The sequence below is a fragment of the Gorilla gorilla genome, chromosome 9 (assembly GCF_029281585.2).
Source record: "Gorilla gorilla gorilla isolate KB3781 chromosome 9, NHGRI_mGorGor1-v2.1_pri, whole genome shotgun sequence".
Classification (NCBI taxonomy): Eukaryota; Metazoa; Chordata; class Mammalia; order Primates; family Hominidae; genus Gorilla; species Gorilla gorilla.
Window position 1 is genome coordinate 20827904 of NC_073233.2, and position 26202 is coordinate 20854105.

Here is a 26202-nt window from a genome sequence, read left to right on the forward strand (position 1 = left end):
TGCCAAAATTCTGTTCCGATTTGATAAACCCTAGCTGGGCCAGCTCACTCAGTATGATTCAGCCGGAGAGAATAGCAAGGCTGCATGCCCGGCATGCCGACCAGCTGAGCTCAGGCAGGATGGGCGGCGCTCAGGAACCTCAGCCCGACAGATGGCTCCACTCGGCTGTCTCCACGGGCCTGATGCCAGGGGCAGCACTCGCTCTCAGCAGGAGGGAGGTCGCATGAGTTTCACATGCATGGATGTGTGTGTGTGTGTGTGTGTGTGTGTGTGTGTGTGTGTGTGTTTTCACATGGACCATGCAGGAGTGAAGCTGTGTATTATCCAGAGTGCCCATGTGTATGTGGCCGGTTTGCACATGTTTGTCTGTGTGCGTGTGGATGAATGCATGTGTGCATGCCTGGCTGTGTGTTTGTGTGTGTATTTGTGTGCATGCAGAAGTGTATGTGTGTGTGTTTGAGTTTCAAATTTGCATTCATGTAGGATGTGTGCTCATGAGCATGAAAGAGAAAGCTGGGGGTGGGAAGTAGGGGGAGAAGGGTCATGGGCTTTGAGAGTTGAGAATGTTGAATGTTCCCACCTGCAGTGGAGAGTTGCTGTATGCCCCTCCCTCCAGCTCTCTCTCCTCATCACAGGACTGACTGACATCAGCAGCAGCAAAAGGTCATATCAAGCCCAATGTGAAGTTTAGGCTCTGGCTATGATTTAGGTTTCCGAAACCAACTCCTTGGCTACAGTTTTCTCCTAAGGTAGGGATACTTAACTGTTTGTTAATCTAGGGTCCCCCTGAAAAATCTGGTGACCAGAATGAATCTTCCAGGAAAATGCCCTCAAAACACATAATTTCATATGCAATATTATGGAGTTCTAGAGGCCCTCCAAAGCCTATCCATGGACCTCAGGTTAGGAAACCAAGTATTATATAAACACTTATTGAATGGCTATGATACTGAGCCCTTGTTAGAGAGATAAGTACATAGAGGAAGAAGATGACCACTGTTTAAAGAGTACACAGTCTAGCAGGAGGAATAGATGTAAATGCATAACTACAGGGCACTGTAACAAGTGCAGTAGTGGCTGGATGAAAGAACTGGCAGAGCATGAGAGGAAGGAGGGGAAGCACTTCTTGACGGGTTCAGGGAGGAACTCACTGAAGAAGGGGACACTTAAGATATATATTGAAAGATGAGAAGGCATTTATCAAACAGAGAAGATGCAGAAAGACTTACCAGGCAGAAAGAACAGCACAAAGGCAGAGGGGATGCTGTATTTGGGGAATGATACACATGAGATCAGCCAGGAGCAAGGCTGAAAGAGAGTTTAGAGGTGGACGGTGAAGGGCCTTGTTCACACTAAGCTAAAGGTTTTGGCTTTTATCCTATAAGTAAAGGGGAACTATTGGAGCTCTTTAAACAAGAGAGTGACATGATTTAACTGATGTTTTGCAAAGACCACAATGCATCCGGCACTTATCCAGAGGTCAAATAAGTGGCTGTTGCAACAGTTCAAGTGAGAGAAAAAAGTGTGAACAATAGGAACGTATGGGAAACTAGTATATAGGCTTAAAGAAAAGAGATATTTAGGAGATAAACTAGTAAAAAATCAGATGCCCTCATTAAATGTGTGGGGGTTAAAAAGAAGAAAGAAGGAAGAGTTGAGCATAGTTTCTGTGATTCTAGCTTGAGAAGTAAGGTAGATGATAGTGCCATGCACTGAGATGGAACCATGATGCAGTTTAGGTTCTTGGAGGAAGATGAGTTGTGTTTGAGACACAATGTGAGATGTCCAAGTAGAAATATACATCAAGCAATTGACTATATAGGTCTGGAGCATTGTGGAGAGAGATTTAGAAATGTCAATTTGTGAGTCACAAGCAGACAACTGAAGTCATGGGTAACAGATGAGATCACTAAGGGAGAATTTAGATATCCAGTGAGAAGAGAAGCAAGAAAGAGGTCAATATTTAAGGGGACATGGAGGAAGAGGAATTTGTAAAGAAGACTGTGAGAGGGGATTCTTAGGGGTTGAAAGGATTGAAATAAAATCAGGAGAGGTATCTCCTAGAAGCTAATAGTACACAATGTTTTGTTTTGTTTTGTTTTGTTTTGAAATGGAGTTTCACTCTTGTTGCCCAGGCTGCAGTGCAATGGCACGATCTTGGCTCACGGCAACCTCCGCCTCCCGGGTTCAAGCGATTCTCCTGCCTCAGCCTCCTGAGTAGCTGGGATTACAGGCATGCACCACCACACACGGGTAATTTTGTATTTTTAGTAGAGATGGGGTTTCTCCATGTTGGTCAGGCTGGTCTCAAACTCCTGATCTCAGGTGATCCGCCCAGCTCGCCCTCCCGAAGTGCTGGGATTTGAGGCATGAGCCACCGTGCCCGGCCTAGTGTACAAAATTTTAAGAATGAGGGAGTAATCATTAGTGTCAAAGGCTAAAAAGAGGCCAAGTAAGCAGAGGACTGATGTAAAAACCATACATAATCAAAAGACAGAAAGAAGACTGGAAGGAAATATAAAATACACAAAACATTAATCAGAGTTATCAGCATGAGGAATTATGGGAGTTTTTACATTTATCAGAGTTATTACTATTGGAGATTATAAGTGCTTTTATATTCTATTTTACAGTTGTTTATCTCAATGTTCCCAGTCCACTCCAGTGCATGTGGACCAAATTTGAACAATGAGAAAGAATACCTGGGGAAAATTTAGAAGGCTATTAGAAGACTTTCTTCCAGCCAAGAAAGAATAACAGGCACTGGATTTAACCTCCTGCCTAAAACAATTATAAAGCGATAAGCCAGGTGCAGTGGCTCACACCTGTAATCCAGCACTCGGGAGGCCAAGGCAGGTGGATCACCTGAGGTCAGGAGTTTGAGACCAGCCTGGCCAACGTGGAGAAACCCCCCTCTACTAAAAATACAAAATTAGCCAGGCGTGTTGGCACATGCCTGTAATCCCAGCAACTAGGGAGGCTGAGGCAGGGGAATCACTTGAACCCGGGAGGCAGAGGTTGAGGTGAGCAAGATAGCGCCACTGCACTCCAGCCTGGGTGACAGAGTGAGTCTCTGTCTCAAAAAAAAAAAAAAAAGAAAAAGAAAAAAGAAAAAGAAGAAAAAAAACAATTATAAAGCCAACAAAATTATAACATAACTGTTTCTGATAGTGCAGGACACTGATCCTTGAAAGAGAGAGAGAGAAAAAAATGAGTCCTAATACTGCACAAGCTTACTGTCTGCAGTTTCCAGGCTGTAGTGCATAAAAGAGTAACCTAGGCAGAGCTGGAAGATTCTCTGAGTTGAGGAGACAGCTGATTATTCAGGGAGGCCAAGATGGCTAGAATTCACAGGGCAGAGTATCAGGGGGAGAAATTTGCATAGAGAGAACTCTAGAGATCTGCAAAGGGTTCCCATTAAGTCTTCATCTGAGTACTAAAGACTGTATGCATATGAGGAAGCTACTAGAGGCTGGAGAAAGCACACTTCACAGAAACAGGTGGAATAATTCTTGGTGTTCACACAAGGTTGGAAATAGTTCATATTCCTAACAACCAGGGTGAATAAATCTCATAATACATTGAGCATGGGAAAAATACCCACAAGGATATTGCCTCATAAAGGAGCCAAATTACTCCTAGAATGTACTGTGCTCCCAAAGCTTCAAAGCAACCTCAGAGGCATCAAACTGTTTCCAAGCAAGTTAACTGCATCCTGAAACAAAGCTCAAAACAATTAAGGAATAAAAAAGTCTAGCACCCAGCAATGTAAAGCTTATAATATTGGCATTGACTCAAACTTACCAGACATGCAAAGAAGCAGGAAATTATGGTCCATAATGAGGAGAAAATCAATCAATAGAAGCAGGCCCATAATGACACAGATGATAGAAGATAAGAACAATAGAACAGATTTTATAAATACATTTCAGATGTTTAAGAAGACAGAGGAAAGCATGAGCATGTCGAGGAGAGAGAAGGAAGATGCACAAAAGGCCTAAATCAAACTTAAATAGATGAAAATTGCAATATTAAGATAAAAAATATACTAGATGGTACTAATAGATTAGATGTTGCAGAAGAAATATTAGTAATTCGAAGACATAGCAATAGAAACTATCCAAAATAAAACATAGGAAAAAAGATGTAAAACAAGGAATGAGCATCAGTGAACTAAATAGTCCTTAATATATGTATAATTGGAAATCCTAAAAGAAAGGACAGGGAGAAGACAGAAGAAATACGTGAAGAAACAATAGCCCCAAATTTCCAAATTTAATAAAAATTGGAAACCCACAGATCCAAAAAGCTCCATGAATCCCAAGCAGAAGAAACATGTAGACAACACACTAAGGCACACCATAATCAATTTACTTAGAACCAGTGATAAAGAGAAAATCTTCAAACAGCTAGAGAAAAAAAGATGTTGCAGAGAGGAGCAAAATGACGTGGGATGCTGAGGCAGGAGGATCACTTGAGTTCAGGGGTTTGGGGCTGCAGTGTGCTATGATCACACCTGTGAATAGCCACTGTACTCTAGCCTGGGCAACTAAGACCCCCATCTCTGAAAAAAAAAAAAAAAAAGATATCAGACTTCCCATCTTAAATTACGCAAGCCCAAAAAGAGTAATGTAACATTTTTAATGTGCTGAAAGAAAAAAACGCCAACCTAGAATTCCATACCTAACAAAAAATGTCTTTCAAAAATAAAGGGAATTGGCCAGGTGCTGTGACTCACACCTGTAATTCCAGCACTTTGGGAGGCCAAGGTGTGTGGATCACTTGAGGTCAGGAGTTCGAGACCAGCCTGCCGAACATGGTGAAACCCCGTCTCTACTAAAAATACAAAAATTAGCCGGGCATGGTGGCGTGCACCTGTAATCCCAGCTACTTGGGAGGCTGAGGCAGGAGAATCACTTGAACCTGGGAGGCGGAGGTTGCAGTAAGCCGAGATCATGCCACTGCACTCCAGTCTGGGTGACAGAGTGAGACTCTATTTTGGAAAAATAAGTAAATAAATAAATAAATAAATAAATAAAGGCAATCAAACTTACTATGAAGTCACAGTAATCAAGAGAGTGGTAGTGGCAGAAAGATATGCATATAGGTTAATGGAACATAATAGTCCAGATATAAAACCTTACATTTATGGTCACTTGATTTAAACAAAGGAGCAAGGACAACTCAATGAGGGAAAGAATAGTCTTTTCAACTAATGGTGCTGGGAAAATTAAATATCCATGCACAAAAAAATGAACTCAAACCCTTACCTTACACCATATACAAAAATTAATTCAAAATGGATTATAGACTTAGACATTGGAGCTAACACTATAAGACATCTATAAGAAAACATAGGAGAAAAAAAATCATGACCTTTGGTTGAGCAAAGAACTTTTAGACATGACACTAAAAGTACAAGCCATAAAATAAAATTTTGATAAATTGGACTTTATCAAAATAAAAAACTTTTGCATTCAAAAGATACCATTAAGAAGATGAAAACAGAAGCCATAGGTTGGGATAAAGAACTTGTACCCAGAATTTATAAAAATCTTTTACAACTCAATAACAAAAAAGAAAAATAACTCAATTTTTAAATGGGCAAAAATTTTGAGGAGACGCTTCACCAAAGAAGGAAAACAGATGGCTAATGAGCATGTGAAGAGATGCTCAACATCTTTGTCAATAACATGCAAATTAAAATCACAATGCAATGCCATCATACCAGAAGGGCAATAATAAAAAAGATAATCCAGGCATGCACCTGTAGTCCTAGTTACTCAGGAGGCTGAGGCGGGAGGATTGCATGAACTTAGAAATTCAAGGCCAATCTGAGCAACGCTGTGAGACTCCACCTCTTAAAAAAAAAAAAAAAGATATACCTTAAAAAAAAAACCTAAAATATCCAATACCAAATGTTTGTGAGAATGTGGAGAAATTGGAACCCCCATGCATGGCTCGTGAGAATGTAAACCAGTATAACTGATTTAGAAAACAGTTTGTCAGTTCCTCAAAAAGACAAGCACAGGCCTGACACAGTGGCTGAGTCCTATAATCCCAGCACTTTGGGAGGCCATGGCAGGAGGATCACTTGAGGCCAGGAGTTTGAGACCAGGCTGGACAACATACTGAGACCTTGTCTCTATTAAAAAAAAAAAAAAAAGTAGGCACAAACTCAGCAGTACAACCCAGCAATTCAATTTCTATAAATCTAACCAAAATAAACGAAAACATATATCTACCTTATGGCATATATGCAAATGTTCATAGCAGTATTATTCATAATAGCCCCTCACAAAAACAGAAACAAACTAAATGTTCATCAGGTGGTGAATGGATAAACCTAATGTAGTATATCTATAAATGGAATATTATTCAGTAATTAAAAGGAATAAACTACTGATACATACCACAATATTGGTGAACCTTGAAACATGATGCTGAGTGAAAGAAGCTAGAAGCAAAAAAATTACATGTATGATTCTATTTATATAAAATCTATAGGCAAAAACAAATTTAAAGAGACAGAAAGCAGGTTAACTGGTTGCTTGGGTTGGGGTAGAAGTGAAGATTAATTATTATATGCACATCGGGAAACTTTTTGGGTGGTGGAAAACTTGTTGGGTGGATTGTGATGATAGTCACACAACTCTATTAATTTACTAAATGACTGAATTTATAAATTTATAATTGGTAAATTTTACAGTATGTAAATTATACCCCAATACAGCTGCTTAACAGAAAACAAAGAAGAAATAAAGACTTTGAGACATATTTTTAAAACGGAAAAAATTTATCATCAGCAAAACAGCACTGCAAGAAAAGTTCAAGGAAATACTCCAATCAAAAGGAAAATCATGCCAAATAGAAATCTAGATCTATACAAAGGAGCAAAGCACTAGAGATAAAAATATATGGGTGTACTATCTATTGCTGTATAATAAATTATTCTAAACTTTGATGGCTTAAAACGACAAACGTATTATTTCATATGGGTCAGTCTTGGGAGACAATTCTCCACGGAATTTCTGCATATCTTGTATCATCTTTGTTCTAAACTATCTTTTTTTTTTTTTTGATGAAGTCTTGCATTGTCACCTGGTCTGGAGTGCAGTGGCACGATCTTGGCTCACTGCAACCTCCGCCTCCCAGGTTCAAGCAATTCTCCTGCCTCAGCTTCCCAAGTAGCTTGGATTACAGGCGCCCACAATCATACCCAGCTAATTCTTTGTATTTTTAGTAGAGATGGGGTTTCACCATGTTGGCTAGGCTAGTCTCGAACTCCTGACCTCGTGATTTGCCCACTCAGCCTCCCAAAGTGCTGGGATTACAGGCATGAGCCACTGCACCCAGTCTAAACTATCTTTTAAAGGATATTTGTAGGGTCTGGAGTGGACCTCCGGCAAACTCCAACAGACCTGCAGCTGAGGGTCCTGATTGTTAGAAGGAAAACTAACAAACAGAAAGGACATCCACACCAAAACCCCATCTGTACATCACCATCATCAAAGACCAAAGGTAGATAAAACCACAAAGATGAGGAGAAACCAGAGCAGAAAAGCTGAAAATTCTAAAAATCAGAGCGCCTCTTCTCCTCCAAAGGAATGCAGCTCCTTGCCAGCAATGGAACAAAGCTGGACAGAGAATGACTGATGAGTTGAGAGAAGAAGGCTTCAGAAAATTGGTAATAACAAACTTCTCTGAGCTAAAGGAGTATGTTCGAACCCATCGCAAAGAAGCTAAAAACCTTGAAAAAAGATTAGACGAATGTCTAACTAGAATAAACAGCATAGAGAAGACCTTAGATGACCTGATGGAGCTGAACACCATGGCACAAGAACTGCGTGACACATGCACAAGCTTCAGTAGCTGATTCGAACGAGTGGAAGAAAGGGTATCAGTGATTGAAGATCAAGTGAATGAAATGAAGCGAGAAGAGAAGTTTAGAGGAAAAAGAGTAAAAAGAAACGAACAAAGCCTCCAAGAAATATGGGACTATGTGAAAAGACCAAATCCACGTCTTATTGGTGTACCTGAAAGTGACAGGGAGAATGGAACCAAGTTGAAAACACTCTTCAGCATATTATCCAGGAGAACTTCCCCAACCTAGCAAGGCAGGCTAACATTCAAATGCAGGAAATGCAGAGAATGCCACAAAGATACTCCTTGAGAAGAGCAACTCCAAGACATATAATTGTCAGATTCATCAAAGTTGAAATGAAGGAAAAAATGTTAAGGGCAGCCAGAGAGAAAGGTCGGGTTAACCACAAAGGGAAGCCCATCAAACTAACAGTGGATCTCTCGGCAGAAACTCTACAAGCCAGAAGAGAGTGGGGGCCAATATTCAACATTCTTAAAGAAAAGAATTTTCAACCCAGAATTTCATATCCAGCCAAACTAAGCTTCATAAGTGAAGGAGAAATAAAATCCTTTACAGACAAGCAAATGCTGAGAGATTTTGTCACCACCAGGCCTGCCCTAAAAGAGCTCCTGAAGGAAGCACTAAACATGGAAAGGAAAAACTGGTACCAGCCGCTGCAAAAACATGCCAAATTGTGAAGACCATCGATGCTAGGAAGAAACTGCATCAACTAACGAGCAAAATAACCAGCTAACATCATGATGACAGGATCAAATTCATACATAACAACATTAACCTTAAATGTAAATGGGCTAAATGTTCCAATTAAAAGATACAGACTGGCAAACTGGATAAAGAGTCAAGACCCAGCAGTATGCTGTATTCAGGAGACTCATCTCACATGCAGAGACACACATAGGCTCAAAATAAAGGGATGGAGGAAGATCTACCAAGCAAATGGAAAACAACAAAAAAAGCAGGGGTTGCAATCCTAGTCTCTTATAAAACAGACTTTAAACCAACAAAGATCAAAAGAGACAAAGAAGGCCATTACATAATGGTAAAGGGATCAATTCAACAAGAAGAGCTAACTATCCTAAATATATATGCACCCAATACAGGACCACCCAGATTCAGAAAGCAAGTCCTTAGAGACCTACAAAGAGACTTAGACTCCCACACATAAAAATGGGAGACTTTAACATTCCACTGTCAACATTAGACAGATCAACAAGATAGAAAGTTAACAAGGATATCCAGGAATTGAACTCAGCTCTGCACCAAGTGGACCTAATAGACATCTAAAGAACTCTCCACCCCAAATCCACAGAATATACATTCTTCTCAGCACCACATCACACTTATTCCAAAATTGACCACATAGTTGGAAGTAAAGCACTTCTCAGCAAATGTGAAAGAATAGAAATTATAACAAACTGTCTCTCAGACCACAGTGCAATCAAACTAGAACTCAGGATTAAGAAACTCACTCAAAACTGCTCAACTACATGGAAACTGAGCAACCTGCTCCTGAATGACTACTGGGTACATAACGCAATGAAGGCAAAAATAAAGATGTTCTTTGAAACCAATGAGAACAAAGACACACATACCAGAATCTCTGGGACACCTTTAAAGCAGTGTGTAGAGGGAAATATATAGCACTAAATGCCCACAAGACAAAGAAGGAAAGATCCAAAATTGACACCGTAACATCACAATTAAAAGAACTAGAGAAGCAAGAGCAAACACATTCAAAAGCTAGCAGAAAGCAAGAAATAACTAAGATCAGAGCAGAACTGAAGGAGATAGAGACACAAAAAACCTTTCAAAAAATCAACGAATCCAGGAGCTGGTGTTTTGAAAAGATCAACAAAACTGATAGACTGCTAGCAAGACTAATAAAGAAGAAAAGAGAGAAGACGCGAATAGATGCAATAAAAAATGATAAAGGGGATATCACCACCGATCCCACGGAAATACAAACTACCATCAGAGAATACTATAAACACCTTTATGCAAATAAACTAGAAATTCTAGAAGAAATGGATAAATTCCTCGACACATACACCCTCCCAAGACTAAAACAGGAAGAAGTTGAATCCCTGAATAGACCAATAATAGGCTCTGAAATTGAGGCAATAATTAATAGCCTACCAACCAAAAAAAGTCCAGGACCAGACGGATTCACAGCCAAATTCTACCACAGGTACAAAGAGGAGCTGATACCATTCCTTCTGAAACTATTCCAATCAATAGAAAAAGAGGGAATCCTCCCTAACTCATTTTATGAGGCCAGCATCATCCTGATACCAAAGTCTGGCAGAGAAACAACAAAAAAAGAGAATTTTAGATCAATATCCCTGATGAACATCGATGCAAAAATCCTCAATAAAATACTGACAAACCGAATCCAGCAGCACATCAAAAAGCTTATCCACCACGATCAAGTTGGCTTCATCCCTGGGATGCAAGGGTGGTTCAACATACGCAAATCAATCTACGTAATCCATCATATAAGCAGAACCACTGACAAAAACCACATGATTATCTCAATAGATGCAGAAAAGGCCTTCAACAAAATTCAACAGCCCTTCATGCTAAAAACTCTCAATAAGCTAGGTATTGATGGGACGTATCTCAAAATAATAAGAGCTATTTATGACAAACCCACAGCCAATATCATACTGAATGGGCAAAAAACTGGACACATTCCCTTGGAAAACTGGCACAAGACAGGGATGCCCTGTCTCACCACTCTTATTCAACATAGTGTTGGAAGTTCTGGCCAGGGCAATCAGGCAGGAGAAGGAAATAAAGGGCATTCAATTAAGAAAAGAGGAAGTCAAATTGTCCCTGTTTGCAGATGACATGATTGTATATCTAGAAAACCCCATCGTCTCAGCCCCAAATCTCCTTAAGCTGATAAGCAACTTCAGCAAAGTCTCAGGATACAAAATCAATGTGCAAACATCACAAGCATTCCTATACACCATTAACAGACAGAGAGCCAAATCATGAGTGAACTCCCATTCACAATTGCTTCAAAGAGAATAAAATACCTAGCAATCCAACTTACAAGGGATGTGAAAGACCTCTTCAAGGAGAACTACAAACCACTGCTCAATGAAATAAAAGAGGACACAAACAAATGGAAGAACATTCCATGCTCATGGATAGGAAGAATCAATATCATGAAAATGGCCATGCTGCCCAAGGTAATTTATAGATTCAATGCCATCCCCATCAAGCTACCAATGACTTTCTTCACAGAATTGGAAAAAACTACTTTAAAGTTCATATGGAACCAAAAAAGAGCCCACATTGCCAACACAATCCTAAGCCAAAAGAACAAAGCTGGAGGCATCATGCTACCTGACTTCAAACTATACTACAAGGCTACAGTAACCAAAACAGCATGGTACTGGTACCAAAACAGAGATATAGATCAATGGAACAGAACAGAGCCTTCAGAAATAATACCACACATCTACAACCATCTGATCTTTGACAAACCTGACAAAAACAAGCAATCGGGAAAGGATTCCCTATTTAATAAATGGTGCTGGGAAAACTGGATAGCCATATGTAGAAAGCTGAAACTGGATCCCTTCCTTATGCCTTATCCAAAAATTAATTCAAGATGGATTAAAGACTTAAATGTTAGACCTAAAATCATAAAAACCCTAGAAGAAAACCTAGGCAATACCATTCAGGACACAGGCATGGGCAAGGACTTCATGACTAAAACACCAAAAGCAATGGTAACAAAAGCCAAAATTGACAAATGGGACTAATTAAACTAAAGAGCTTCTGCACAGCAAAAGAAACTACCATCAGAGTGAACAGGCAACCTATAGAATGAAAGAATATTTTTACAATCTACCCATCTGACAAAGGGCTAATATCCAGCATCTACAAAGAACTTAAACAAATGTACAAGAAAAAATCAAACAACCCCATCAAAAAGTGGGCAAAGGATATGAACAGACACTTCTCAAAAGAAGACATTTGTGCAGCCAACAGATACGTGAAAAAATGCTCACCATCACTGGCCATCAGAGAAATGTAAATCAAAACCACAATGAGATACCATCTCACACCAGTTAGAATGGTGATCATTAAAAAGTCAGGAAACAACAGGTGCTGGAGGGGATGTGGAGAAATAGGAACACTTTCACACTGTTGGTGGGACTGTAAACTATTTCAACCATTGTGGAAGTCAGTGTGGTGATTCCTCAAGGATCTAGAACTAGAAATACCATTTGACCCAGCCTTCCCATTACCGGGTATATATCCAAAGGATTATAAATCATGCTGCTATAAAGACACATGCACACGTATGTTTATTGCGGCCCTATTCTCAATAGCAAAGACTTGGAACCAACCCAAATGCCATCAATGATAAACTGGATTAAGAAAATGTGGCACATATACACCATGGAATACTATGCAGCCACAAAAATGGATGAGTTCATGTCGTTTGTAGGGACATGGATGAAGCTGGAAACCATCATTCTGAGCAAACTATCACAAGGACAGAAAATCAAACACCACGTGTTCTCACTCATAGATGGGAATTGAACAATGAGAACACTTGGACACAGGGTGGGGAACATCACACACCAGGGCCTGCCATGAGGTTGGGAGGAGGGGGGAGGGGATAGCATTAGGAGATATACCTAATGTAAATGACAAGTTCTTGGGTGCAGTACAACAACATGGCACACGTATACATATGTAACAAACCTGCATGTTGTGCACATGTAACCTAGAACTTAAAGTATAATACAACAACAACAAAAAAAAGAATTTCAAGAAGTCAGAAAAAACAAAACAAAACAAAACAAAACAAAACAATCCTCCTGCCTCAGCCTCCAGAGTAGCTGGGATTACAGGTATGCACCACTGCTCCCAACTGATATAGGATTTTTCATATGTCTTGTACTACAGAGTTATTGGTGAACAATTATTACACCCCAAAGTCAGAAACCATTTAGTCAACCTTTGTGACCCCTGGTATCCAGTGTATAATAATCTTACATGTAATGGAAACAGTAAAAAACTTGTTGATTAAATTTGAAAAATAAATAAATAAATAGACAGATAATAAATAAAGGATGTTTGTTTAGCAAACAGCCTTGGAAGATGGAGAAAATGTCTCTTTCCACGGCAGAGGGCTGATTTGTTTCCTGATTCATCCAGTAAAGATAATGTCTTTGTCTGGGGTGAAGGTTGGGCAGGTTTGCTTGCAGCCTTTAGCTTTTAACCATACACTATGAATGCAGAAATTGACTTCAGAGTGTTTTCTCTTGTATGGCCCAAACACACACTTAAACATTTACAGCTATAAATATTTACAGCTATGATATGCTCCAGGAAATGCCTATACCAGGAGGTGGTTGGGGAAAGGAGGGATGGGGAGGTTGGAGGAGAAGAAACATGAAAAAGATTGTATAGTGGGAATAGAGTGAGGGTTGGAGGAGAGAACTCCACAAAAGAAAAATGTAACGCACAGCAACATATGGTTCAATAGAAGCTCTTTGGTTTGCAGGACAGTGGCTAACTCAGCAGACGAACCAGAGCTTCCTGCCCTTTGCAGATGGCATGAAGATAAGAGTTTGCCAAACAACTAAGATGGGCTCTTGATTGAGCAAAGAAACCACAACATGGGACACACAGAGCCACCCTATTGCCCTACTGTTATTCAGGCTTAAAGGAGACATATCTACAGACAGGGTTTGAGCCTAGTAATGGTGAGAACTTTCTTGGATGTCTCAACAGCCTGGAGATGAAATTCCCAAGAAGGCAGAAAATAGAGGTGGCACATTGGTTTTATTGTTTTTTATTATAATTATAAAAGTAATGCATGCTTTTTGTAAAAATTCAAACAGTACAGAGGATATAAAGGGGTAAATAAAAATCTTCTCCCTGCCAATTTCACTCCTTAGGGATACCTAATGTCAGCAGTTTCTTGTGCATGCTTCTATACACTTTCACTTGTATTTAATGTTTCTCAAAGTAATAAATGCACAACGCTTTTAAAAAGAAAGTCACATAAACACAAAGCTTGTAACAAAAACCAATAATCCCTGTTCTGCCTCTCCCTCCCCATTTCCCCAAGTCCCTTTTCTCCAAAGTAACCATTTTAGACATTTTTTTTTAATAGCCTAATCTTGGAAGTGACATTTTAGAGGCTTCTTCTGGCATTTATATATCTCTGCTTTTCCTAAATAATACACTGCTAATGCTAATTTTTGATTAATCAATTTTAGACATAATGTAATGACTTCTTGTATAGTGGATTCAGGATTTAGCTCTCTTACACCACTGTCCCATCTGCTTCTTCTCCCCTATACTCCCAATAGAATTGTACTACAATTTTTTCGCTACATCAGTATTTAGTATTTACATTATTATGCCTTACAACTATTTACTTGTTATGTTATTACAAGTACACCAAAATTATATATATATTTTGTTTTTTTGAGACAGGGTCTCACTCTGTCACCCAGGCTGAAGTGCAGTTGCATAACTTGGCTCACTGCAGCCTCCGCGCCCCCAGCTCAAGCAATTCTTCCACCTCAGCCTCCCGAGCAGCTGGGACTACAGGTGCGTGCCACCATGTGCGGCTAATTTTTGTATTTTTTGTAGACACAGGGTCTCACTACGTTGCCCAGGTTGGTCTTGAACTCCTGGCCTCAATCCACCCTCCTGCCTTGGTCTCCCAAAGTGCAAGGATTACAGATGTGAGCCACCATGCCCTGCTCAAAATTATATTTCTTTTCCAACTTTTGCTTTTCCTAAATCTAATAATTGCCTTGGTTTTTTACCTGCTTAATTTTCTTTGTAATTGTTACCTATAGTTATTTCTTTGACACTTTACAATAATCTTTCACTACAGATTCCCTTGTAGTCAATTACATCAGGTAATCTGTCTGTTCCAATTTTTTCTTGAAAAATTGAAAATGAGTCTCCTAGAGACTCCCGGAGACTCATTTTCTTATCTGATTGCACCCTAGCCCTTCTGCTTAGCTGTCTTCCCAGCACTTTTCTTCCCTGTCATCCTGAGAATTCTTTTTTGCCTTTTTCTGAGTTGGGATCCCTGTTGCCTAGAATTTGTATCTTTCTCTTTCTCAGTTTGCACCCCTGTTTGGGAGATATCTATTCCAGTAGTTTCATCAGTTTTAACCTGATGATACTCCTCAGTGAACCTCTCTTGAATCACCTTACTCTTTGGCCTGGTTATGCTCGACACCTGGTGCAATGCTGTGATCCTAGAATCTCTACTGATTGTCACTCTTCAGGTGCTCTTCATCTCTTTCCTTGTTGGATCTTGTTTGTTTGTTTGTTTGTTTACTCCTATATTTTGGTGGGAAAGTGTATATTTCAGAGAAAATTTCTTCATCCTATCTTCACACTTGATTATAGTCTGAAAAGTATAGAATTCTTAGGAAGTATTTGCTTGCAGAATTTTTAAGCCATTGCTCCATTCCCTTCTTGATTCCAATGTTGTTAAGGATCCTGAAGACATTTTGATTCCTGATTGTATACAACCCATTGTTTCTTTTTGGAAGTTTTCAGAATCTTCTCTTATTTATTTATTTATTTATTTATTTATTTATTTATTTTTATTTTAGAGACAGGGTCTCGCTCTGTCACCCAGGCTGAAGTGCAGTGGCAGGATCATAGCTCACTGCAGCCTGGACCTAGTGAGCTTAAGCAATCCTCCTGCCTCAGCCTCCTGAGTAGCTTGGACTACTCAGGCATGCACCACCATACCTGGCTAATTTTTTAATTTGCTGTAGACATAAGGTCTTGCTAGGTTGCCCAAACTGATCTCTAACTCCTGGCCTAAAGTAATCCTCCCAAAGTGTTAGGATTACAGGCATTACAGGATTACAGGCATTACAGGATTACAGGATTCCACTACACCCTGCTAGAATCTTCTCTTTGTCTTTGGTGTTCTGAAATTATACAACAGTGTTCTGAATTTCACTAAGTGCTGAGATATGAATATATTTTCATTCACTGTGCTGGGCAACTTCTGGAAGACAAAATCCTCTCCACAATTGGCTCAGCAAGTGAAGAGATCTTAGGAGGTCACATGCCAGCTATTTTACACTTTGGTCCAGAGTGAGATACTAATCACCTCAGCCTGCCTAATTGCAAAGTTCCTGGGAAATGTGAGGAGCAGAACAGAATATTTGGTAAACACCACTATCTCTGACATAGGAAGAGTGGACTATAGAAATTTTGTTATAAAGGGAAGGAGAGATAAGGTAGTAGCTAGGGTGACAGGAGGTGAGTGGATTTTTTGTTTTTCTTTTTTTTTTTGAGACGGAGTCTCACTCTGTCGCCCAGGCTGGAGTGCAGTGGCGTGATCTTGGCTCACTGCAACCTCCACCTCCCAGATTCAAGCAATTCTCCTGCCTCTGCCTCCCAAGTAGCTGGGATTACAGGCCCGTGCCACCACACCCAGCTAATTTTTGTATTTTTAGTAGAGACGGAGTTTCACCATATTGGTCAGGCTGGTCACAAACTCCTGACCTTAGGTGATCCGCCTGCCTTGGCCTCTCAAAGTGTTGGGAATACAGGTGTGAGCCACTATGCCAGGCCTGTTTTTTGTTCTTCTTATTAGAAGAGAATTGCATGTGTTTAGAGGAGAGGGAGTGGTTAATCAAGGGGCATGGTATTGGTCTTGGAGAAGGTGGAAGGAAGAATGATGTGCCTTAGAAAGGAGATCTGACCCTCTTTCTCTGAGACTGGCAGGAAGGAAGTGAAGGAAGTATAGTTAGCTAAATGTGTAGGTGTAGAAGCAGGAAATTGAAGTTCACACCTGATATTTTAAATTTCCTAAGAAGTAGGAAGCAAGTCAATTGCCAAAATTGGTAGTAGTGGTGGTGTGGTGGAGAAGGGACCAGAAGTAGGTTATGGGCATTCAGGAGCTTGGAGAAGTTTCTTGAATCTATCTCCACTAAGCCATCTGCCTTCAGATGGACAACTATTAATACAATAGCTTCCCATCTGATTTACTTACCTCCATTAAGTCCTTTCAACATACTACAAACAGGCTGACCTTTTTTAAAAGGACGTATCAGATCATGCCACCCTTTGCATGAAACTGTACACTTGCTCAAAATCCTTGAAATGACCCAAATATTTGGTTCACATTGTCTTCTTAGTCTTACCCTCAACCTTCCATACATTCTAACAGGAACCTTTTTCATTTCCTTCCTCCTTTCCTCCTTGAGGCCTTCACAGATACTCTTCCTTGCATGAGGAGAGCACTTCCATTTCACTCCTACTCCTTTCACTTGGCTAATTTTAACCCTTTCTTTAGGTCTCGAATTAAATGTCACTTTCTCAGAGAGGCCTTCCCTGATTCTTTGGTCTAGGCTAGGTCTTCCTATTGTAAGCTCTTATGATACTTGGAGTTTTTTCCTTGGTAGCACTCTTCACAATTGTAATTATAGTTGGCCCTTGAACAACATGGGATTGAACTTCATGGGTCCATGTTTACAGGAATTTCCTTCTGCCTCTGCCACCCCTGAGACAGCAAGACCAATCCCTCCTCTTCTTCCTGCTGCTTGGGCTATTCAACAGGAAGATGATGAGGATAAAGACCTTTATGATGATCCATTTCTGCTTAATAAATAGTAAATATATTTTCTCTTCTCTTCCTTGTGATTTTCCTTTTCTTTTTCTTTTTCTTTTTTTTTTTTTGAGACAGAGTCTCACTCTGTCGCCCAGCCTGGAGTGAAGTGGTGTGATCTTGGCTCACTGCAACCTCTGCCTCTCCGGTTCAAGTGATCCTCCTGCCTCAGCCTCCTGAGTAGCTGGGACTACAGGCATGCTTCACCATACCTGGCTAATTTTTTTGTATTTTTAGTAGAGACGGGGTTTCACCATGTTGGTCAGGATGGTCTCAAACTCCTGACCTCAAATGATCTGCCCACCTCGGCCTCCCACAATGCTGGGATTACAGGTGTGAGTCACTGCACCCAGCTCCCTGTGATTTTCTTAATAACATTTTCTTTTCTCTAGCTGACTTTAGTGTAAGAACATAGTATATAATACGTATAACATACAAAATATGTGTTCATCAACTGTTTATGTTATCAATAAGATCAACAGTAGGCTATTAGTAGTTGTATTTTTGGGGAGTCAAAAGCTATACGTGGATTTTCAACTGTGCAGGGGGTCAGCCCCTTAACCCCCATGTTGTTCAAGGGTCAACTGAATATGTTTGTATATAGTGAACAAGGGATCTGTCTTCCACTAGACCATAATTCCATGAAGGTAGGCACTGTGTCTGTTTGGTCTACTGCTACATGTTTAACATGTAGCACATTGCCTGGCATGTAACAGATGACAAATAGTTGTCACATGAATAGGTTAATCAATTTTGTTAATTAACCCATATCTATTGTGAAGAGATAATCAAGGTCACAATACCTATGAGAGCCCAATCAAGAATGGAGACCGCTTTTCCCAGGTGGCTGCCGAAGATGGCGGAGGTGCAGGTCAAGGCCATCTCCTGGGCCTCCTGGTAGCCATCATGGCTAAGCAGGTACTGCTGGGCCGGAAGGTGGTGGTCGTACACTGCGATGGCATCAACATTTCTGGCAATTTCTTTTCTTCTTTTCTGAGAGAGCTTCGCTCTTGTTGCCCAGGCTGGAGTGCAATGATGCGATCTTGGCTCAAAGCAGCCTCCATCTCCTGGGTTCAAGCGATTCTCCTGCCTCAGCCTCCTGAGTAGCCGGGATTACAGGCGCCTACCACCACGCCCAGCTAATTTTTTGTATTTTTAGTAGAGACGGGGTTTCACCACGTTGGCTAGGCTGGTCTTGAACTCCTGACCTCAGGTGATCCACCCGGCTCGGCCTCCTAAAGTGCTGGGATTACAGGCGTGAGCACCACGCCCGGCCATTTCTGGCAGTTTCCACAGAAATAAGTTGAAGTACCTGGTTTTCCTCCACAAGTGGATGAACGCCAACCCTTCCCGAGGCCCCCTTACCACTTCCAGGCCCCAAGCAGCATTTTCTGGCAGACCCTGCGAGGCATGCTGCCCCACAAGACCAAGCGAGGCCATGCCGCCCTGGACTGCCTCAAGGTGTTTGACAGCATCCCACCACCCTAAGAAAAGAAAAAGCGGATGGTGGTTCCTGCTGCCCTCAGGGTCGTGCGTCTGAAGCCTACAAAAAAGTTTGCCTATCTGGGGCGCCTGGCTCATGAGGTTGGCTGGAAGTACCAGGCAGTGACAGCTACCCTGGAGGAGAAGAGGAAGGAGAAAGCCAAGATCCACTACTGGAAGAAGAAACAGCTCACGAGGCTACAGAAACTGGCCGAGAAAAACGTGGAGAAGAAAATTGACAAATACACAGAGGTCCTCCAGACCCACGGACTCCTGGTCTGAGCCCAATAAAGACTGTTAATTCCAAAAAAAGAAAAAAAAAAGGAGACCACAGCACTGCTGCAGAGTCAGTCTGCAGGGTTATGTTCAACAGCTTCATTATGGGGGTGGAGAAAGCAGATAGTTGAACTGATGCAAGGTGGGTGTGGAAGAAAGAGGATAATGTTGGTCTTCATGTGGCACTATAAGGTCTAGGCAGAATAGGGAAGGGAAATATCAAGAGGAGTGATGAACTTGGTAGAAAATGGTAAGGCCAAAGACCTGGTGGAGTCCAGGATATGAAGGAGAATGTATGGTGGGAGTAAGAGTGAGAGAGCTAGGGAGCCAGGAGGTGATAGTCAGAGATTTAGTACTCCAGACCTTAAGATCTCAAAAGTGGAGCAGTGCCAGGTCTTTAAAAAGTCCAGGACATAATCATGGAAATGAATGAGTGGAATGGCTGTAAGTTGGTGGTTACTGTTGCCAAAAATAAGGAATACGGAGGCTAGGATGTTAAGTGGTTCCATACAGTGAAGTTACCTAGGTGACAGCGAGACTTAAAGTGAAGAAGACTTTGTGCCAGGTACCAAAATCTTTAAGGACTGAAGTGGTCAGAGGATGACTCCTATAAAGATAGCATATAAGATGGCATGAGCCCCAAACACAGGCCTTCCTCTTGTTCCTTCCATTCTTGGATCAGTCATTCAACAGTCAAAGTTCCAGGACAGAGGGTCTGATAGGCTGAGCTGGATGGTATAAGCCTCAAAGGACAAGTAAATTTTGCAAGTGGCAGAAGTAATGTGGTAGGTTAGTGTCAATGGGGAATGACAAGACTGCCAGTGAAGTCCCCAGTAGTATATGGAAGATGTGAGAAAAGGCAGTGTCTAATCAAGAAGCTGGAAGGCCCAGGCGCGGTGGCTCAAGCCTGTAATCCCAGCACTTTGGGAGGCCAAGGTGGGTGGATCACCTGAGGTCAGGAGTTCCAGACCAGCCAGGCCAACATGGTGAAACCCCATCTCTACTAAAAATACAAAAATTAGCCGGGCATGGTGGCATGTGCCTGTAATCCCAGCTACTCAGGAGGCTGAAGCAGGAGAATCACTTGAACCCGGGAGGTGAAGTTTGCAGTGAGCCGAGATCGCGCCATTGTACTCCAGCCTGGGGGACAAGAGCAAGACTTCATCTCAAAAAAAACAAGCTGGAAGAAGATATAAGGGACGTGTGGCATTGAGAAAGAGCCAGGTTTCCATTAAGCAGGAGGCAGAGAAAGTAAACTGCCAAGAAATTAAAGTTTGTAGGAGGGGTTTTTGCTTATTTGCCTATTTTTCAATGGATGAAGGATTATTCCAGCAGTAAAAGTAACAACATGTAATAGAGAGAGAACAGGCCCTGGTCAGAGGTCAGGATTCCATTCCTGGATCTATCACTTACTAGCCAAGCAACTTTAGCCAATTACTTTGCCTTAGCTCAGTGTTCCCACTTGTGAAACAGTAACCTAATAATTTGGTTACTTTGAGGATCAAATGAGATAATGGGTGCAATTCGCATTATAAACTGTAAAGTGTGGTCCCCACATATTGTTATCATTAATGTGCGGTGAGTTCATGCAAGCATTTGGACCAACGTTCTTATTCCTGACTTAGTTTGGAATAGTACTGGGAGGAACGCAGGCCAAATACTAACTCCATTTTAGAGGTGGGGCAAAGTACCATGCTCAATTGTGCTATGTGGTATAATGGTGGAATAGAGAATGCTGTGTGAGCACAGAAAAAGGAACAATTCAGAGCTTAAGTGAACTTTATAGTGGAAATGCCATGTGAACTGGCCATCGGAGATTAAGTCTGAGAAAGGGAAAGCTATTCCACTCTCCTTAGTTAGTGGTAGAGATCTAAGTAGAAGCCAGGGCCACAAACATGCATTTAGGTACTGCTTCCCAGTGCTCTTTGACACCCCCCCCCAACACCTTCCAGAGCATATTCTCTTTGCTTTTGCTAAGGGCCTAGCTGCCATGGGAGCACCACCATTCTTGCTTAGTCTCTTTGGAATTTGCTGTCAACAACTTACTGTCAGTGTGCAAACGTACAGTTCACATCCTCCAGATATGCAGCATCACACTTCAGTTTCTGCCTCCAAGCCTCTTCCAAGTTCTCTGATGATGCCTGCTGTTGGCTGACTGCCATGCCTTATCTGGGAATCAATGAGACCAGTAGGTCAACTGTGAGCAGCTCTCCCAGGAAACCAGCAGGGTTAATTTTAAAGGAATTGTGACTTGTCACACACACTGTGATTGTTCTACACCTGAATGAGGTTGCTAGAGGTCCCTCTGTCCTATCCCCTCCTCCCCTATTTCCTTCAGTGACTTTGGAGAAAAAACAGATCCTATTTGATTTCCTTCTTCCTCAATCTCTTAGGTTCCCAAAGTCTGACTGTTCCCTTCACACTTTTTCAAAGGGCATTGGTGGGGACCCAGTAACCCACCTCATTCCTAAAAACTTGGTTACCCAGTGGTGGGCCATATTTCTATTTAATATCCTGTGATAATAATAACCATGGTATATGCATTTTACAGATGAAGAAGCTAAACCTCAGAGAGGGTAAGAGGTGAGAGGCTCAGGGTGGGGAAAAACCAGAACATGAGACGGGAATACAGCCTAAGGCAAGGCAATAATGACTATCTGTCAATGTTTGGCTGCCCAGCATCCATTTCCCCGCTTCCTGATAGTACCCTGATTTCTGTACACATTATGTGCAGTCTTGGTGGGAGCAGACATGCAGAGAGGCCTGTCTCCCACTACAGTTAGGGAAGGGCTACAGAATTCTAACCTTTGAGATTTAAGGGAAATAGCAAAAGTTACCTCCCTGCTGAGACTAGTATGCAGCCTAGCCCACACTCCATGTTTAGCAAAGGTCATTTCTGCTCAGCACTCTTTTCTTACAATCTGAGTGGTGTTAGGCAAGTCACTTAACATTCTTTGCCTCAGAAATGATGTGTGTAGGTCGGGTGTGGTGGCTTATGCCTGGGTGGATCACTTGAGGTGAGGAGTTTGAGATCAGCCTGACCAACATGGTGAAACCCTGTCTCTACTAAAATACAAAAATTAGCCAGGTGTGGTGGTGTGCGCCTGTAATCCTAGCTACTCGGGAGGCTAAGGCAGGAGAATCACTTGAACCAGGAAGGCAGAGGTTGCAGTGAGCCAAGATCTGGGCAGCCTGGGCGAAAGAGCGAGACTCCATCTCAGAAAAAAAAAAATGTTGTATGTAACATCACCATCATTCCTAACGTGTGTTAAGTGCTCAGTGGTTAGTTACTGCTCTGATCGTCATAATTATTCTTTTGTCCCCAGTGAATGGGTTGAATCAATTGTGGTATGTATCATCAGCATGACAGAAACTATTTAAAGTAATGTAGAAGCAGATATTGACTTATTGAAACAGAAACTGATTTATATGGTTGAATAAAAAGGTCAAATTATGATCATACTTTGATTAAAATATGTATATACGCCAGGCGTGGTGGCTCTGCCTTTAATCCCAGCACTCTGAGAGGCCGAGGTGGGTGGATCAGTTGAGGCCAGGAGTTCAAGACCAGCCGGCCAACATGGTGAAACCTCATCTCTACTAAAAATACAAAAATTCGCTGGATGTGGTGGCATATGCCTATAATCCCAGCTACTTGGGAGGCCGAGGCAGGAGAATCACTCAAACCTGGGAGGTGGAGGTTGCAGTGAGCTGAAATCACGCCACTGCATTCCAGCCTTAGCAACACAGCAAGATTCCGTCTCAAAAAAGAATAAAAATACCTGAAATAGTACATCCCAAAATGTTAATCAGTATTTATCTCGGATGTTTTATTTTCGCCTTTCTTCATTTTCTATGTTCAGTGAACAGACATTAATTAATAGTTACTAATTTTTAAGTTTAAAAAGGCCATCACTTAGTGGAGAATCAAGGCTTGATTTCAGCCAGGGGCAAATTCAAGCAGATAGCACAAGGCAGCCAGGTTCCACAAAATAGGGATGAAGTCAGAATAGCAGTCACATCAGACATGTGGTTGGCATACTTCCGATTTAAAGGGCAGTCCTAGGCAGTGGCTAGATACACAATCCAACCCTCCAGGGGAGCTGGGGGCCAGAGAAACTCAGGTCCTTGTAACTACTTTAATTCCTGAAAACCTTTCTTAATTACCCTCCCCATCTACCAGCCACTGTCTACTCCATTGACCTAATTTATTTCCTTCCCAGGACTTACTCTGAAAACACCTTATTTGGTTGTTGTCACAGGAATGTAAGCTCATGTGTGCAAAGATTTTGTCCATCTTATTCATCATATACATGCTGTGACATGAAGAGCGCCTGCACAAAATAGGAGCTCAATTAAAAAGAGAATTAATGCAAAATCAAAACCCACCAGGGAATAAAAATGAGGCAGAAATCCAGCTGTGCCTTTGGGATCTACAAGTGTGAGGGGTCAGCAATTATGAGTTCACCTTTTGGGGTTGGATTCAAAGTAAGGAATATAAACAAATAAATACAATTTCAATGGTCTTTTTTCTTTTCAAAAAGCAGTTATCACATTTTTTAAAAATGGTGATGACACTTCCAGAAGAATATGACACAGTCTCTATGTATGAACTTATTGGAAGTCTGGGCTACATGAGTAACTTCCTGAATGACATGAAAAGTGATGAGGCTCTGGCATTCTGGAAAAACTTGATACAAATTGTACACTAAAGTAATTCCATGGAATGATATTTAAAAGTTTAAATGGCTACTTAGTCTAAAAGATTTTGGCTTGAAGTTAAATGAATATTTCTTATACACATCAAAATCCCTGGCATAACTCAGTTTTTATGGGACACAAGGAAGCAGAGAATTCTGAGTTTTATGTCAATCCTTTTGTGAACGAGCAAGTAGGAAAAATGAAAGCGAGAGGGGACAGCTGAGACTTTCATTCATCTTTTATATGCCACACACTAACGAGCCATGAATTTTCTCATTTAATAACCCTACAAGGCAGGCACTATTTATTTCCATTTTCCACAACAAAAAAATAAGGCTGAAACAGATTGACTTGCCCAAGATCACAGTTAATAAATTACAGAGGAAAATCTAAATTCCAGGTTTATTTGATTCTAGAGCCTGCATACTTTTTATTTACCACACTTGCCTCTCCAGCATTCCTGGAAATCCCCTTGATGAAATATATTGCTCATCTTAAAAAAAAAAAAAAGGCAATAATATGGCTTAAAAGGAAGCAGGAAGTAATAGGAAAAACTAAGTAATTCACAAACTATTAGGTTGAATCACATAAAATTGCTGATACTTGACTTTTTTTAACCCATAAAAGAAGAAGTTTCATATCCTTCAACCTCATGGTATGGTATTATTTCTGTGGATAAAGATCACCATGACAACCCTATTAATAACTACTCCATCACTCATCTGTACACACCTTTACTGATTAAATTTCATGTCATTTCAGTAATGGCTTAAGACAGGAAGTGTTTTATATATGAGGAAGAGCAGATTTGATAACCCTACCCATTTTTCAGAGTAGCATTTGCCCTTAGGAAAACATATAAGTTTTTTTCCTACCTGTCCCTTACTCCCTGCCCCTTCCATGTCCCACTTTCCACATCATGTTCTGTCAAAATAACTTTTTTTTTTTTTTTTCTAAAAAGAGACAGGGTCTCGCTCTGTTACCCAGGTTGGAGTGCAGTGGCACAATCATAGGTCAATGCAGCCTTGAATTCCTGGGCTCAAGCAATCCTCCCACTTTAGCCTCCCAAGTAGCTGGGTCACCATGCTGGGCTATTTTAGTTTTTGTAGAGACAGGGGTCTCACTATGTTGCCCAGGCCAGTCTCAAACTCCTGGGCTCAAGCAATCCTCCCACCTTGGCTTCCTAAAGTTCTGGAATTACAGGTGTGAGCCACTGCACCCAGCTTAAAATTACTCTTGAATTTTGCTTCTACGGTTGGCTTCTAACTGGTCTCCCACACTTCCAATCTATTCTCCAAAGGTTTTTTCCTAAATGCAAATCTGGGCTGGGCTCAGTGGCTCGCACCTGTAATCCCAGCACTCTGAGAGTCTGCAGCAGGAGAATCAGTTGAGGTCAGATGTTTAAGACCAGCCTGGACAACACAGCAAGACCCTATCTCACAAAAAAGAAAGAATTTTAAAAATTAGCTCGGTGTGGTGGCATACACTTTAGTCCTAACTACTTGGGAGGCTGAGGTGGGAGGATTGCTTGAGCCCAGGAGTTCAAGGTTACGGTGAACTATGGTTACGCCACTCACTGCACTCCAGCCTAGGTGACAGAGCAAGACCCTGTCTCTTAAAAAACAAACAAAAAGCAAATTTGTCACTATCTGCTTACAATTTGCCATCTCCAGCCTAATCGTATTGCCTCCCAAAAATGCTATGTTGAATAGAAGCCAATTCTCTGTGTCATGCACCTCTGTGACTTTCTCCCACCTGTTTTGTGGCTGGAATGGTTTTTTCACCCCTTTTCCCCCATCCATTATTTGACATTAAGCAGCCAAATTTATGCTCTTCAAGGCTTAATTCAAATGTCACCTCTTTATGAAACTATGCCTGACTCTCCTCTGATAGCCACCAGTTTTCTGTGCTCTCACAGCAATTGATACATTTTTCTATTTTAAGACTTTCAAGCAGTGCTCTGATTAGGTGTCTCTGTGCCCTTAAAATATTCACCTGACTTTATCTTACTCTTAGTAACATTAGGATGTTGCATAACACTAGACGTACAGCAGGTATTACCAGTCAGAACCCAAGGGTCCTTAGCACTGAGTCCCTGTGTTTTATCTTAGTTTGGGGAATGAGGGAAAAAGCATACAGGTTGAGTGCCAAAAACAAGGGTGCACTCTTCCAGGGCGTTTCCAGAGTTCTTTTACATTGAAGGCATAAGCTGGGGACTACCTGA

At 41.2% G+C, this 26202-nt stretch overlaps 1 long non-coding RNA gene and 1 pseudogene across 1 annotated transcript in view; one reads left to right on the forward strand and one right to left on the reverse strand.

The window, feature by feature from the left end:
* LOC134759328 (uncharacterized) overlaps positions 1-23607 on the reverse strand; it is a 73904-nt gene extending 50297 nt beyond the window's left edge. Inside the window, exons 1-2 of the long non-coding RNA XR_010135435.1 lie at positions 23508-23607; positions 21324-21446 (exon numbers count right to left, since the gene is read on the reverse strand). This is a non-coding gene — a long non-coding RNA (uncharacterized lncRNA). The remainder of the gene's footprint in view (positions 1-21323; positions 21447-23507) is intronic.
* On the forward strand, positions 1726-19319 carry LOC101123791 (large ribosomal subunit protein uL13-like; annotated as a pseudogene).
* Positions 23608-26202: the final 2595 nt, after the last annotated feature.